Here is an 8,782-nt window from a genome sequence, read left to right on the forward strand (position 1 = left end):
AAATGCTATGATTATAGGATGCGGCCCTGGTCTTATTCAGGCTATAATGCACACATTAATGAGTTGTGGGGAGACCCCTTCTGTGAAATAGCTGGCTACTCATTTAAAATGGACCAGACGTTTTAATTTATCACCAGAGCAACTGCAAGCTTGTAACCATGGGTGACCTCTAAGAGCTCTCCAAGAGCTTTTAATTGCCTTTGTGGCTGTGTGTGTGCATTTCATTTGGGGTGACAGAGGGGACACAAGAGGACACTGGCAGTGTAGGTAAATTCTGAAAACTGCATCAGGCATACACAAAAGGGGTTTTGATCCTGGAGAAGAAAAACCCAAACATTTAACTATGAAAAAAAGACTTTCATTTAAATGAACCGTTTCTGTTACCATGGTTCTGTGTGTAAACCCTGCCTGTAGAAAAAAACCCAAAGGAACCTCCTCTTTTGAGATGTTTGTCGTTTGCTTTATTAGTGGGTGCTGGTTTTACATTCTGAATAGTTCTGTTGAAAACTGAAGGCCTCCAGATGATTCTGTTGGAAGTGGTCATGCTCAACCTTTCTGACTTCATGTGTGTAATGAAGGCTCTGAGTGTGGGTGATGTCAGCGTGTTATGGTGCAGCAGACGATGTCACAAGGCAGGGATCTGTCTACCCAGCATTATTTTCTCCAGGCCCATAAAGCTGCCAAGGCTGCTGAGATGAGAGTTTGGTCTGAGGGGGGCTGGGGATGGACGGAGAAGGGCAATCAGTGAGAGTCCCAGAGCCAGATAGTGTGGGTCATAAATCTGTGTGTTTATTCAAAGGCTTTTGCTGAGGAGCACACACTGCACTGCAGTCTTGCTCTCCCTGGAGGCCCGGGACAACACCCTGATCCAGTAGCACCATGCTAGCCAAGACAGACACATCCAGGCTGTGAACAGGCTTTCGTTAGAGCTTTAGAGGAGAGGAGAAATGTTCTTAAATAAACACATGATGTGAACATTTTAATGTTTGTGCTATTATTATTTTTTATTTGAATATCATTAAAATAATGCAAATGTTTTCTAGCACCATAATTATCAGACACATCCTAAAAATTAATTGGAATCTTTGACAGGGTTCACCATCTATATAATTTTTGTACACTGCACCTTAAGGTTCTTTTTTAATCCAAGAGATACTCTGTGTACCAATATTTACATGCTTGTCCTTTTTTTAAGTTGCCTCTGACAAAGAATTGTATTGGTAAAGTCTTTTTCCAGTAGAAAACAAGATATGACATTCGTTTTTTGCCTTGATGAAGTGTCTGTTTCCACAAACAAGCAACAAAGCTAGAAACTTAATTTCACTACATACTATTCATTGCATGATGTGTTGCATTGCGTGAGAGCAGCCTTGCCACAGGGCAAAAAAGGATTTAAAAAAGTGGGTTGGTACGTCAAACAAGCATCACACATAGAACGAATGCCTTAAAAAAAAATGGAGGAACAGCTAATAATAGGACAGTCTTACTATTCAGAATTTTCCAAATCTGAAAAAAAAAATAAGCATGCATACTTACAGATTGTTCTTTTGGTTCACTTGCATTTAAAAACAAAACAGACACCCGACCACATAGCAAGCAAAGAGACAGAAATGCATTGAAAACAAGTGAATATAGACATGTATCTTTATGTAAAAATACTTAAATGTGAATAATGTAATTATATAATTCTGTTATGGTAAAAATTATTTATTTTTTAAATGAGTTTAGTTAAACAAACCAGTTTTTTAGAACAAGTGCTAGGTGTTATATTACCAAAAACGCAATTCTATACTGCTACTATATTTGAACATCGTAGCACAGTTGTAAAAAACTGAATCAGAAATGCATGAATGACTAAAATCCTACTCTCTTTAAATAATTTACCTGCAACAGCCCTGCTCTCTGTCAGCTTAACAAAATTGGGACATTTAAAAAATATTTTTGGTATATATTTGAATAGATTATATATAGCAGTTCATCACTACAGTTCATTACCATTAAATATAAATGAGGTGTTAATAGAAAGTTTTTTTTGTACCATATTCTTATTGTGCAGTGATATCCAGCCTTGTAACAGGGCCTAAAGCTTGGTGAAGAAATTCCCATGACAATAGGCATGTTTTGCACTGTTGTTGAATTTTTTCCAACCCCTCATTGCCCACCCAGCACAACCCCCCCTTGAGGATTCTTCCTGGTACCTTCAGGTGGTGTAAATATAGCACACTTGGCAGGTATGTTTGTTTTGACTTTACCTCACATTGGAAGCAGTAGGCTGTTTTTTAAGGGCCTTTGTTATTTTCTGCCCTTGTGGTGCATGTTGATGTCCATGCCCGCTGTCTGACGAGCCCAGGCAGGCATAATGTTTTTCATTTGTGTGGCTTTGCAGTCTTTTGCTACACAGTCTCGTGATCTCATGCCAGGATTACCTAGCACCCCATCTGCCCCAGCATCTCTGGGAGTTGTGCTGGGGGTGGATTAATGCACCGTGGTGGATATGAGATGCTTCCCAATCCCTAAGCTTAGTCAGAGCTTTGCCCTGGATATGCTTGCCAGCTGATTCCAGCTGATTTGCCGCTATTTTTAAACATTTGGTTGCTGTTGTTGAGCAACAACGATGCCACGCACCACCGCCAACCTCAAACAGGTCTGAGGATCACTCGGTATAGAGAAATAGTGGCAGCGTATGTTGAGATGAATTTTTAACGAATGAAAAGATAAAGATAGATAAAGACCCTCTTATGCATGAAGATCATTGTGCTCACCAGAGACAGAGTCATTTCAATTACATACAATTGTAAATCCTGCAAAAGCTCTAGACCCAGTATTGGCTTAATTAAGGTAATGACACCAACTCGATTTTGGCTAGGGGGCCATAAAACAGAGAATCCTCTGACTCAGCACATCCTCAGAACTCTTAATGAAGTAAACGCATTAAAGCTTAGCGTAGCTTTCCACTTAGCTACACACCCACTGTGCTGATAACTAAAGAACACCTCAGCTGCACTCCATCAAAACCCAATTACCATTTTTTACAATAGAGATAGATTAAACACTAATGATAAAAGCTTCTTGGTTGGGTCAAATATTTTAGGGACTGAACCAATTGAGAAAATTTACATGGTGTGGAGGTTCCGCAAAGGTTCTTGACATTTACATCTTGTGTACCAAAATCTGCTGTACAAGATGCACAATTCCTTTAGGAAAAAAAGAAGTGGCTCTTCGATGACAATATAAAAATCAATGAAAATCGCTGAAAATATATTTTTGCAGGTTTATTTTTTTAACAGACCACACTCTTCAAGAGTTCCATGATGTTCAAAGTCTTCTTCAATGGTCTTCTATTTTGTATACACTGGTTTCATGTACAGTAGAACAAGGAACACTAAAAAAAAACATAGTTGTTTTCAGTTGTTGGGTATATTTTAAACTTTACATAAAATAGTTTTTTTTTTATTAGTCCTATATTACATGTAAAAGTGGTCTGATATCAAAATCCATTTGTAGTTCTATACAGAACTATTTTATTCCAAAAGTGCATGAAAAGGTTGTTTTCTGCTGTATGGTACCTTGTTTTTTGCCACCTGGTATGTGGTTCATATCAGCACCATCAGCATCTCAATATTTTTTATAATTTTTTTCTTTGCAAAGAGCCACATAATGTAAATAAGCTGGTATGCAAACATTGATCATTTAAAAATTATGTGTAAGTGCATAATTATGCTATTAAATATGTCAAAATATAGACTTAAAAAGACAATAATATTGTTTATCATGTCAGGCATAACTACAGTTATATAGTGATAGATGCATCAAGCAAAAACATATATACATATTTAATTTGAAAATTAACTTTTTAAATTATTTTCTTTTTTGCAAAGGTGTAAAATAGTACATGTGCTGCTGAAGACAAACACAGGCAGAACCAAACATGAAACTCCTGTAAGTTCAGGGAGAGCTCCAGGTACAGGTCATATAAGGTCTACCTGACAAGTAACAAAACTATAAATAAACTAAAATAATATATATACTATATTAACACAATGTTTTAGGGGTAGCCAGTGTGGAACAGTCGAGTCAAGCCGAGTGTAAGTGCCATGTAGTGTAAAAGGGGCTTTTAGAAAGATTATATTTTAGATAGATGACATAATACGATTTAGCCATGAGAATTGACATAAGTGGCTATAATGACTGTTTTCTATGTTATCTGGGGCTGCAACATAATCTGACAATTAGAGGTTCAAGCGAAGAGTGTGGAGTACTATGAGGTTGGCTTAGCAGAAAAACAAGGACTCCATTTCTTGGAGATGAAAAGAATCTATTACTCCACTCGTACGCTGCCTGCCCACACTCAGGGCACTATCTTTCTCTCTCTCTCTCTCTAGGCAGTGTTTATGATCAGATAGTAGAGCAGCTTTTAGTGTGGGTGGGTGATCTCTTGTTCTCCTGCATCGCTCTCTCTGTAGAATGCTTCATGTGGATGTGTGGATGAATATGAGCCTCTGTAGGAGGATGGAACATCCCTCTGTTTCTGGCAACTCATCCCTTCCACCCATGCAGTGAGTGAGTGCCCTGGCCTTGCAGGCTCACTGTACACTGTATCAAATCTGCCGTTATTGCTCAACCAGCCGTGGAGACGGCTAAGTGGGGCCATGTTGAGAGAGAGAGCGTATCAACGCACGTGTGAAGCCAAGGCCACGTGAGCGTGAGGGCTCATGCGGCAGATCTACCAAAAAGCATGTAGAGATAGGACCTTTTTATCAAGAGAGTGGAGAACATTAGCCTGTCATTCAACAGATAGACCTCCGAGGACACTCGTTCTTTATTCCAGGGCCCTTATAATACAAATTACAGCAATCTCAGAGATGTTCATCCCCTGCATTAAACAATTCTGAGAAGTGTCTTGCTTGGAAGAGCTCAATTATTCATCACAACGTTCACTGTGGGCTGCCACTTGCTATCGCTGACTAGCTTTGTGCTAAGAAACACTCTAAAAATGATTGTCCATTAAATGAACAACCATATCCTACTGATTAGGTTAAAAAACATTGAAGTGTATTCCCTAAACTTCACTGGATTCAGAGCATGACTGCAAAAACCAATGAGTTAGAGCCCTCTATTCAAAGAGACCTGAATAGGGCACATTTTACTAAGCACTCCTCTTTACGGTCTTCGCACCCTTACCCTTTTCAAAGGTCTGGCTTCCAAAAAGAACCACCCTCCTTTCAAGCCTGGCAGCCGCAACCTTTTCACACTAGCAGCTGGCAGCTTCTCCAGGTAAGCGTTCAGGTAGCTGTTAATCATGTGCTGTGTGGATGAGCCTTAAGCCCTAAGACTGGGAACTTAGCAGGGTTCCTCACATGACTGCAGGGAGGAGCCCATGCAGAGCTGATCTGGTATTTACTCCCTGGCCCCTAACGGACACCTCCATAGAGCTGCCTTTGTTCATCACAGTAGTGCCCTGTCCTTTCAAGAGCCTTTGTAGCTTTTATTTCCTAGCCCTTCATTTTGGTTGCCCTGTTCATGTGTCCTGAACTGAATTTACTGGGGCAGTCATCTCTTGCTTTAGTTTAGGCCTAAGAGAGATGAAATCACCCTTTGGATCCTTTCAAAGTCTTTAGTTCGCCAACTGTAGAGAAACAGTGGAAAGTTATGGCCATACAGTGTGTAATTCTCTCTCCCAGCGACACAAAAAAAAAACAATTGCAATGCAATTTACATTTCCCTCAGTCCAGGTCCTTCACAATGATCCTGCAAAAGGATTTACGAGGAGCAGCCAAGATGACAGATGACAGCAGGTACTTTTTCCATTTCTTCATCACTTGGCCCAAATGCTCTCCAACAGACACAAGCCAGTAGACTCAGTAGACTGCCTGCTGCTGATGACCATTTTGGGGGCTGAACGAATCTCAGCCTCCTTCAGCAAGAACCCACAAGTGATACTCTAAAAAACTGTCATGGCTTGCTTAATTGTTTCGTTCGCGGGAGCAGCTGCAGGATTCGTTTTAAGTGGGTTACTTAAAATTTCTTTCATGTGTTTTGTAGTTTTATTGTGCCTATTAAAGATGCGCATCAGTTATATTCAAGTTCAAATCTTCAACATCAAGAGGAATATTCTGTAAAACAGCATCCCAATTCCCAGCGAGAGCAGGCCACAAAGGAAAACCCACTCTGTTTAGGCATGCCCTGCAGTGCTAAATTTCCCTCCAATAATTTTTAGGTTTACACCAGCCAGCGATGTGCAAGAGATGTTTTAATTTACATTTGGGATTTTCATACGCGTATACCCTTTAGACACAATTTGATATGAGGGCACATTAAGCAATTTAGTTTAATGAAAATTCTCATTTACATATTTTCAGCTTACCCTAGATATAGACGATCAGAAGATGCCCAAAACTTTGCTATTTTACAGTGCTTTTACACCTACCTTGGTGGGTCTGGACGTTTGGACAGTTTCGTCCAAACCAAAATGGAAGGTGGGTGCTGTGAAAACACGGTCCGGACCAAAGAACCAAAACAGGGGAGTATAAGTCACTTAGTCTTCCCTTGGTGTGCAAAAGCTTATGCTTGCAATTGCTGTATCTACTGTAACTGTAAATTATTTTATTTATAACCAGAAATCAAAGGAATCTGAGGCGAATTGGTTTGCATTATTCTGCTAAATGATGTGCATGCATGAGAAGGGGAGGTAAAATATGTCAGGGAGGCAAAATTCATCACAACAGCTAGAAAGGCAACTTGCCAACATGACTAAAACCTTACAGTGTTTGTTAGCAATGCTAGACTTTAGCTCCTGCATTAAACTAAATTAGCTACATTTGGACTCTTGGACTCATGTCTTGGCTGATTGACTACATCTAGGTTAACTGAAAAACTGTAAATGTACTTTCAACTGAAAGGAATAATTCAATTTGAGGTCATTATTTTAGGTAATTTTTCCCTTAAGTTGAAACAACCTGAAACATTTTAAAGCATCAGTTTTACTACATGAGTATTTCCAATGAAGAATTATATATCACAATTTCTCTTTTTATTATTTTATTCTCTATTTTAAGTGCCTTCATGAATAATGAAATATAAGTGTAAATAAAATATCTCATAAAATATAAAATATAAAGAATAATAACTGACCTCGCCCTAAAGGGATAATATATGAATACTCATATATGCAAGGGCTCAAATATCACACTTTTTTTGTTGTTGTTTTTTTTTACAGATAATAAATGTATTCTCAGTATGGTTGGTATTTGACCTTCCCGTTTATCTGGCATAGATGGTGTGCACGAAATCTGTATACATTCAGTGTTACAGGGTAAAGCAGGGCACTGGCAGGAAGATAATGTCAGCCAGAGGAACATAGGTCAGTGCTTACTATTAATCCTGCATGGCAGTGAAGTTCCCCAGAAATGCAGCACAACAGCAGAACCGTGATGGGGATGTTTTGTGTGAGTGTGTCCATGTGTGTGTGATCCATTTACAGTGGCTGGCTGCCTATACGTGCAGAGTAAGCTGTGCCCGAGGGCCATCGTTTCCCCTTTCTGCACCTTTCCCTCATTAGAGCCTCATTAAGCTGGTGTGGAAAGTCTGTGGGCAGTGGGGAGAGAGAGAGCCTCAAACTGACAAACAAAATGCCACTTCATTTCCAGGTAAGAGATTTCAGAAAACCCGGGACAGCGTTTTTTAAAGGTCATTAGGGGCATCTAATAAAATGAACATATGAAGGAGGGGAATATGTAATTGAATTTATAAAGTAATAACAAACTATTATTGAAGAATGATGAATTGCACCAGGTTTGATCTTCTAGAGTGAAGGCTGTAAATGTACACAATACATCACCAGACACTAAGAAAAGGGAACAATGGATTCAAATTCAATAAATCCAGTTAATACAGAAATAAATTTTGCTATGAATTATTTAATAAACTACACCCCAAACAATAAGTGTATATGTAGGTATATGTAGTACATTTTAGCCATGAACCTCTTCCAGTGTAAAAAAAAAACCATGTACTTCACCCATTTATAAAAACAAATTGTTTTTTAAATATTTAGCAACATTTTAGAAGAGTTTGACACATTTGTGAACTAATATTTATATTCCATTCCATATTCCATTTATACTCCGTTTTGTTCACTTTCCACTGTAGAAAACGTGTTTATATAGGTTTGTGGAACGTTAATCATCTTCCTGGTGTTCGTGTGAAAGGTGAATAAGGGTTTTTGTCAGTGGGCTGCCATTTTTAAGGAGAACAACTGCTCATTGTTGTTATTCCTGTTTCTCTCCCTGTTAAAATAAAGTTGCTAAACAGGATTATGGCTTGTCCTCATTAGTCTGCCCCCAGTCAAGCTACGATGTGATTGTCCTCATTCTTGCATTTGATAAGGTCTGCTGTTACAATCAGAGTCCTTTGAAAACATGACTTTTATGATGTAGCATAAAACTTACAGCCTGATGTTGATCTATTGTCATTTTTCTTGATAAAACTAAAACTTAAACAACAAAAAAATGTATATTAAGAATTTTGCTGGTTTTGCTCTGCCTTCCATGTTTCCCCTCATTTTTAATAAATAATTTGTGCTTGGTTGTTGTCTAGGTAGAACTAGGAATGTGAGAGCTTTGCCCAACCCATCAACATAAGATAATGTAGTGGGAGATTGTAAAAAGGTGGGAAACCCTTGAAGAACTTTGACCTTGGGTTCAGGTGGCCTTTGCTATAAGTTAGAAGGCCATCTAAGCTTCTGATAAGTGGAACTAGAGCCGTGAGATATGGCAGTTAAAGG

Source organism: Astyanax mexicanus, chromosome 15 (assembly GCF_023375975.1).
Source record: "Astyanax mexicanus isolate ESR-SI-001 chromosome 15, AstMex3_surface, whole genome shotgun sequence".
NCBI lineage: Eukaryota > Metazoa > Chordata > Actinopteri > Characiformes > Acestrorhamphidae > Astyanax > Astyanax mexicanus.